The sequence below is a fragment of the Falco naumanni genome, chromosome 7, assembly GCF_017639655.2.
Source record: "Falco naumanni isolate bFalNau1 chromosome 7, bFalNau1.pat, whole genome shotgun sequence".
Lineage (NCBI taxonomy): Eukaryota > Metazoa > Chordata > Aves > Falconiformes > Falconidae > Falco > Falco naumanni.
Window position 1 is genome coordinate 12,349,981 of NC_054060.1, and position 8,664 is coordinate 12,358,644.

Below are 8,664 nucleotides of genomic sequence, written 5' to 3' on the forward strand. Positions count from 1 at the left end.
AACACTTCATCTCACCCACCATGCATTTCCTCCACAGCTTCCAACAAACTCTGTGGACAGCAGATAAAAGGATTTTGTCCATTTTGCCAATGTCATCCAGTTATCAGTCTCCACTCTGCCTAAATGTTCCATATATACCGGGGCTAGGCAAGCAGGTCTGCAGTGCTGTCAGATGATTGGAGACATCTGACAAAATTGAAAGAGCAGCTTGGAGGCAGGACTTGGGTTTCTTCGTGGCTATTCCCTTACAAGGGTCCGAGACCTGGTGAGAAGAAGTTGGTGGGTGGCAGCTCCAGCACCAGCTCAGCTCCATGTGTGGCTGTGAGCACAGGAGCAGGCACAGGGACATCACCCCCGGACTCTGGGTCCTGCTGTGGACCATAAACAAAAGAAATCCCCAAAACCCACAGACTTATTAAGTTAGAAATGTTGTCCCTTGTGTGAGGGAGTATTTGTTAGGTTCTGAGAACTGCCAAGGTTACAAAACCCAGACCTCCCACAGGGAGTTACGTAGACTGAGCAAGTTTCTCCTCCATCATAGTTTTACCAAGAAAGTATCAGTTGGTATTTTTAAGGAATACTGAGGATAGGAGAAACTAATCCCTTTTTATTTTTTAATTTATTTTGGGGTTATAGACTGATAAAAAAAGCCATTGGATAAATTGGATGAATAACTGTATCATCTATATTTTTCCCTGTCTTCTTTAAAATGTCAATAAGAAGATGGGAGTTTTTTCCATGCCTCTTAGGAGAATATTTCACAGAGATTTTGTCCTGTTTCTTAGTTCAGACTTTCCTTTCTGTCATTTTTATCGTGCTCCCCTTAGCATTACATTTTTGTACACACAAAATAATTCTTTTCTGTCTGCCTGAACATGGTACCCATAACCCTAGTCATTACTCAGTGAAGCTGTATATATTTAGTTCATCATCTTTTCTCATAAATCAATCTTTTCAACCCCAAAATCATTTTAGCTGCTCTTTGAATTGTCTCCAGTTTGTCTGTTTTTTTTTCCTGCTAATGAGGTGGCCCAGAACTGAATGCTGTATTCAAGGCAGGCTGCCACCAAAGTAATGGGAACCAGGATGATTTCCATTATCTGCTGTTTGACACAAAACTTTATGTGAACATGTTGCAAGAAAAGGTCTGTTCTTGCAAATGTAAGAGTGCTGAAAACATACACAATCCTTATGCTGTGTGTTTAGTGCTGGGGCCTCCAAGCATCTGTATTTCCTGAATTGTGCTATTTTTCAGTCCTGTAAATTTTGCCCATAAAAAAACCTGGGGAATTTGGCTTTTTGGCTGATTCCAGATGCAGTGTCCAGGTAGCTGAGGACTGAAATATGGGACCTCAGCAAAACTGTATGCTTCTGGTGCAGTTACAGCTTTAATTTTTTTAGCAGCTTGATCCACTGTCTCCTCATTTGGAAGTATCAGGTCTACACCCTAAATGAATTGAGATATTTTATTATTGATATATATGAATGAATGAATGAATGAATGAATGAATGAATGAATGAATGAATGAATGAAGCAAGTAAGAATAAAATCAGAGATTGATTTTCTTTAGTGTTCTCTCCAGCTCTCCTGAGCTGAGCATCACCAGGCAGATGACGCGTGGATCTCTCTATGTCTGTGCATGATTTTTGCCTAGGGATTCTTTTGTAAATTTTTTTAGAGGGATAAGAGTATCCAGGAGGGGTCCTGTGTCCCACCTCTGGGGGTACACAATCTATAGGTCTTCCTCAAAGACGATCCTCTTTTAGAATGACTCACTGAGAAAAACACCCCCTCTACATTCAAACTTTTCCATTGCTGAGGGTCCCACCCCAGCCCTTGACCAAGTAGTACACAATTACTGACTAGTTTAGTTAAGAACGAGCGTCTTCTGAGCTGGCAGGCTAAAGGCAGTAATAAGCCACAGAAGTGCATCAGGCCTTTCTTCTGGCTGTGCCTGGCCAGCAGGGAATGCACTGACCACAAATTAATCTTCTTGGTACAACAGACAGGACAGTTTTCTGTAATTCAGGTTTACATAAAAGACAGGTTCCAAAGGCCCAAACCAGACGTAGTAGGGATGGATCTACCTCATGCTCTTCTCTCTACTCTGACATGGTGTTGCCACTGCTTGCAGAGCCAGGAAAGGCTGTTGGGTTGCAGTGAGGGGACAGGACTCACAGTTGCTACACTTGCCTGGAAGGATCAAGGTCTGGTTTTGCTTTTCTGGCCTGGCTTCTTCCTAGCTACACACGGGAAGATGCCATGGGGTCCTGGATCCTCCTCCTGGTACTACCCAAAGGTGCAGTTTCACATTACAGCTTCTGTAATGGTGACTCTGGCTATGAGTGCCAGGGTCCAGTAGTTTACACCCTCTTTACTCCTTAAATCCTGCCCTGCGGCAAGTGACTGCCTCCTTGGTTGCGCTGGGACATCCAGACAAGGCAGTGAGCTGGTACAGAGGAGAAGATGGGCTCCGACCAGCTCTGCTGCTGAAGGACTCGGTGTGTTGGCCTGTGCCTTAGGGATACCCTTTCAGCACCAACTGTCTTCCTGGAAACTGTAAGGTGAACTCATGCCCTGTTTTCTGCAGTGTGTTATCAGTAAGACTGAGAACAGCAGAGGACTGAAGTTGCAACATGCAAATGAAAAGCAAGCTCAAAACCACTGCGACTTTTCAAGCCTATCTTGGGCCCCTTCATGGAGGAAAAGCTGGACTGAGCCTTGCTCCTGACACCTTGCAGGTCTCAGGTTTTCTTTTGCGTTATCCAGAAGGCTTGTTCCTCCTTGCCCTTCTGGAAATGCATCGTTCAGCTTCTGAAATCCTTCCTCAGCTCCAGCTCATGTCAGGTCATGGGACTCAGCTCAAGCCAAGCTCTCCGCTTGAAGCATTTACTGATCCATTTTTATGGTACAGCCGTCACATAAATACAGCACCAAGTTCTCCTTATGGCCATCTGGGGACTTGGTAGCTGGTCTAACAGCCCTGTTATTTTGATGTTAAATAGAGCAGTGAGAGTAGCGCAAAAACAAAAATCAAAACCTTAACAAAACAAGGTCCCCCCACAGTTAACAGGATTTCTGGAAATTATTTCCTTCCATCCACGTGCCAGCGTGACAACGGCCAGTCCCTGTTCCTTGCACCCGTAATGGGAAAGAGCAAAAATCAATAGCAGGAAAGAAGGATCAATGCAAACAGAAATGGCAAGTTTTGTTTTAAAAGATTTTGGCAGAGGGGTTTTAAAAAACGATGCCATCTGTGGTATTTCTCTACATCGACAGCATGCACTGTGGATAATGCCAGTCCCACATCAATAACATCTGCTAATGCCGCTTTCTGAGTGGTGTAATCAATCCTGCCCAGCAGGCCCTAGGGTAGAAAAGTAAGCTCACAAACGGTGCCTGCCATCTGCATCCCACCCGCCCTCACCCAAAATCTGGCAGCCCTCACCCCAAGTGCCTGACAAGGCCATTGCTCGTACTGGGCACTGAGGTGCTGGGCAGAACGAGACGGGGGGTAGGTTACCCTGCAATGATGCCAAAACTATTCCTTTATTTTTTTTGCAGCTTGTCAGTCTTGAATGTAACCAGCAGTTTCCCGAAGAGTCTTTGCACATCTGTCCCTGGTTGGGACAATGTGGGTCCTGTGCCACAGCAAACCCCACAGGCAGGGTCATCCCGGGACCCTGGCATATCACGGGGGCAGAGCTGGACTGTCACTGTGCTCTGGGAATGCACATGTGGGCTGCAGGTGCGTTATGGTTTGCCTGTGAAATATCTGAGCATGTGTTTTCAATACTCCCAGGGACAATGATGAAGGGATGCAGGGAATAGTTTAACCACTGCTCAGGGCATGCAGCCCTGTGACACTTCCTAGCTCTTATTCCAAGAAGAAAGTATGCTTGAGGTGGCTCTGGCAGAAAAGTTTTGCCTGTTCTTTCTACGTGAAGTATCTTGAAATCTGCTGAGATTCGAGGTACCACCCCAACTGTCAGCCTCACCCATTATAAAATACCCATCTTCCTGCTAGAACATGTTGTTTGCATTACCTTGGTCTGCGCTGGCTCCAGGCAGCAGGAGTGATGGCAGTGCAATGCCTGTCATGCTGAGCAGCACGCCCTACGTCCCCCAACCTCCACCTAGTCTCTTCAAATACATTTATATAACGCTGCAGTTACAGGGAGTTCCTTTGAATGCAAAGTTCATGGGGCAGTAGCAGAAAGGAAGTGGGACAGGAGCAGATGCATTTTCATTTTCTCTTGGGGCTGGATGGGCTGGTAGCCTTCAGCATGCAGCCCTGAAAGCATCCATAAGGGCTCATGGAAGTGTAATAGAGAGTAGGATAAGTCATGTTAAAGAAAAAGTGGTCAAAGCACACATATTTGATACAAAATCCCACTGTATGGAGGAACTGCTTTCCTACCAGTCTCATTTGATATCCACTTCTACAGAAACACTAGGCTGAGGTGCTGGGGGAGGAGGGAAGCATAAAGTCCTCACGTTGAAGGGAACATATTGGCTGGATTAAAAGGAGTGGCTTTTCCCCCCAAGTCTGAAATATGTTTGACAAATAGCATAATTTTTTTAAAAGGCTTTACTTGTTGTAGACATGATAACAGGGGTTTGACACCTATTTTTAGCCAGATTGTGAGCACTTATTGCTTTTTCTCCACATACAACAAATGCTCCCTTCAGAATTGTTTGCTTTCAATAGCACAGAGCCAAGCAGTTGTTTTAATTAGGTTTCCTATAGACAAGGACATTCATGTAATACTTTTCTTGCATCAAGACCAAACAGAATGGGAAACTTGGTGCAACAGCTGCTGAGAGTTATCCATGACAACAGATACAGCCCAAAATAAAGTGAAACCTGGCTGGTACCTGATGCAGAACCCAAGTGCCCAGCTGCTGCTGCTCATCAGCAGTATCATAAATGGAAACCTCTGCCCGTCCAGCAAGCAACTATGGGTTCACAATCTCACTGAGTCCCTCTGCATATCTCTTGTAGCAGAATCACAGCAGTCTTGGCAATGCACAACCTGCACAGTCATGTTACTGCGCTAGCACCAGTTTGACACTTGCAGGAATTTTGACAAAGGGAGCAAAAAAGGAGAAGGAGAATGATGTAGGGAACTTGGTTAGATAAAGTTTCACTTGTCAAAGAACCGTTGAGGAAAAAGGCTGATGTATTCCAGCCTGTTGTATGGTGTATTACAGAAGCAGTCTATTTTTGTTCTGCTATTATGCCATGGAGAATTCATCTCTCTGCAACCGCAGAAGCAATAAAGGAAAAAATTGGCCCTTTTCCTGTAAATTGACTCCAGTACTTTGGGGTGGGTTGTAGTTGCTTTCCTTGCAGCTGAATGCAAACCTATGTATTCCCGAAGGAACCCCACAGTGAAAGCCAAGGCGCTCTTGAAGATCAAGTGCAAAACTCAATGACCCGGGACAAGAGAGCAAGTCTCGAAAATAATCAGCCTGAGCTGGCATCTGAACCTCAAAGTAAATCAAACACTTGGAGCTTTGAAAAGTTCAGAAGGCTTTAAGGAAGATAAAATCAGTTGCCACTAAACTTCTTATTTAAAGCCTTTTATTTGGTTTTGGTTGTTTGGTGTTGTGTTTTTTTTTTTTTTAATAGAAAGAAATATTTCCAGGGAGCAGCTACAAACTCAGTGTCATTGGAACAAGAGAAGGCCAAACTTCACCTGAGAGGAGGACTGAATGTCTAGATCCTGGAGGACATGAAGCCTTTGATGACAGCCAAGAGGAGAGCATTTGATGCATCCCATATCAGAGGTGCTGCCATGCTCATTGAGCATGTATCTCCTTGTGGTTATGCTTTATAAGAATCGTCTTTATCCTGAAAGGTATGTACAGATGCACCTTCTGTTGGCCAGCAGCTGCAAGATGCATATAGAGGAATTATAGAGGAATGAAGATGGGGTAATTAACATTGCTATTATACAGCTGTGGGATTGCTTCAGGGGCGGTGGGTTGGCTGATGTGGATAAGGTGCAGCTGTGGCTGGTTCCTGCTAAGTAATTAAATAGCTCTAAGGGGTATGGAAGAGAAGGACCATATGAAGAGGAGTGCTGGATTAAGAGAGGCCTGGAAGAAGCAGAGGGAGGAGAGTGTGTGCCCTGAATGTAGGAGAGATGAGGAGAGGACCCAGGAGAAGCAGGGATCCCAGATGAGGAGAGGCTGGCTGGGAGAGGAGCCAGAGAAAGAAGAATCTAGATGCAGCAGAGGCGAGAAGCAAGTGGACTAGCCTGAAGAGGATGGAGAAACAGCATGGACAGTAGATGAACTTTTGAAACCTTGTGGGGGATCAGTGGCTGTGCTGGGGCAAGGTGTGGGAACTACTTATTGAAGTTAACCTGGTATGGGACAGTAAAAGCCTTGTTGCAGCTGGTTAGTTTGGATAGTGCTGTGACAGATACACGCCCTGAACTTCCAGGGAGACTTTAGGAATAGCTCCTTGCCAGGAAAAGCAAGGATGGACAGGCTGGGACTATGCCAGGTTTGCAGATGCTGCTCTCCCTCATTGCTGGGAGCGACTCTCCCAGGGGACACCACAGGCTCAGACCTCCCAGGATAGCTTTCTGTCCTCCTTACTGCTAGCAAACAGAAAAACTCTTCCTCTGCGCCAGAGGAAGAGAAGCAATAGCAGGTCAGCGTGGACTGACAGGCAGGGAAACCAAAACAAATGATAAATAATATGGGGGGTTGGTAAGAGTGCAAAACAGCCTCATTGGCACCTCGGTTCTCAAAACATTTCAGGTTGCTGTAGGTGTGCAAGGCAGTATCTAAACAACAGAGCCCCTGCAGCCTCCAGAAGGTCAGCCAGACACCACCCCTGCACTGCCTCTGCGGCTGTGAGCAGCACGGGGGCCTTGGGGCTGGCCAGCACGGCCCCCACTGCCTGGGAGGCAGGGATGGGCATTGCTGTGAGGATATTTGGGTTAGCCTGTGGCTTCGCAGATCACTGCAGAGCAGGGAAGCTTGTTTGAGGCAGGAGAGGTGCTTTCTCCAGCTCAGGACAGGAACCTGGCTACAGCTGGCCAAGAAATAGATGGGGAGGGTAGCTGGGGCTGTGCTGGGTGAGGTGCTCTGGAGGCTCCAGAGGATGAGGTGCCCCTGCAAGGCTTTGGGAAGCTTTAACAGCACTCCCAAAAGACCGGGGGGGGGGGGGGGGGGGGGGGCGGGGGAGGAGAGAAAGAAATCTGAAGCAACCAGACCAAAAATAAAGGGCACAGACTATGAGAACAAAGCATGAGCTGCCTTTGTCTGTGCTCCTCTGGGAGGGAAGGGGAGTGGGGCAGCCGGAGGGCTGACGGGGGGGTGAGCATGTGGGGGGAAAGTGTGGTGGGGAGGGAGCTGTGGCTGCTCATCTTGCTGTGGGGACCTGCCACACATGTCTCCTGGGAGCTGCCGAGCTGGCAGCACACGGCAGCCTTGTTTCACTGAACGAAGAGGGAAAAGCAGCCAAACAGGGAGAAGCATGAAGGAAGGAGTGAGGCTCTAAAGCAACGAGCAGGGGTGAAGACCCACCAGTCCCTGTCTGGCTGTGGCTCTTCCCCGAGGCACCCAGAAAAGCCACACATGGGTTATGGCGATGTATCATTCAGGGAGCATTCTCTGTGGAAAAGGATGGTGCTGTTTACATGATGTACAGCAAGGTAAGATTATTTATAATAATGAATTCCTACACATGTTAACTGCAGCTGCAGCACAAACACGACACCCTCTAAGAGCAAAGGACTTGCTTCCACCCCATCTCCCCCCGTGTACCTTTACCCAGCATCACCCTGTCAGCACCTTTGTTCACGTTTAATATTTATGCAGCACAGGGTACCAGGAGACTGGTTGGGCCAGGGCAGCAGGCTGTGCCCGGTGCACTGCAGCAGCCCATCGTGAGCCCTGCCTCCTGCGCCCCACTTATCTTGTTCTGCAAGGCATGCAAGCACCCTAGCAGCCTCCTTCCTGTAATTTTAATGATGTTTTTTATTTACTGGATGTTGTCAACTTGCTGGGTGCTGCAAAGGGGTCAAAATCAGTCTGACCCTGCTCCCCAGATGCTTGGCTGGATGGGCTGAGACAAGTGGGAGATACTTGGAAACGCCAAGCAGAGCAAACTGCCCTCTGGTCCTTCCCACAGGATGTTGAGGACCCCAGGGATGGCACAAGCTTTGAGTTCTCGCCAGCTGCCAAGGAGCATTGTGATGGTAGTGATGATGGTGATGGGCACGGCTCAGCTGCAGGTTCCACACCTTGAGTCATATAGACTGGGAGGAACTTCCCCAGGGAGTTGCAGCCCTCAGTCCCACATGAGGTGATTATTTATTGACTGTTGATAATTCAACTCTTGTGGGACCGAAGGGGAAAAACAATGAAAAAAACAAAGTGTTTGGAAGATACCCAGCTTCTCATGTTCTGGCCTTCCTGCTAACAGCCTGGGAGATGGTTTTGGTGATAGCTGGTGGAGGCTGAGGCTGTTTCTCAAATCTCAGATGTTTGAAAATATTTATCCAAGTTGACTGGGTTGTGGCATTCCAGTTTGCATTGCAGACATTTATACTTCTGCTCCATTATGTCCTTTTTTTGCTTGCAAACATTTTGTGGAACGAAAACAGGCGTTTTTGAGCAGCACTAATTTTTAATCTAAT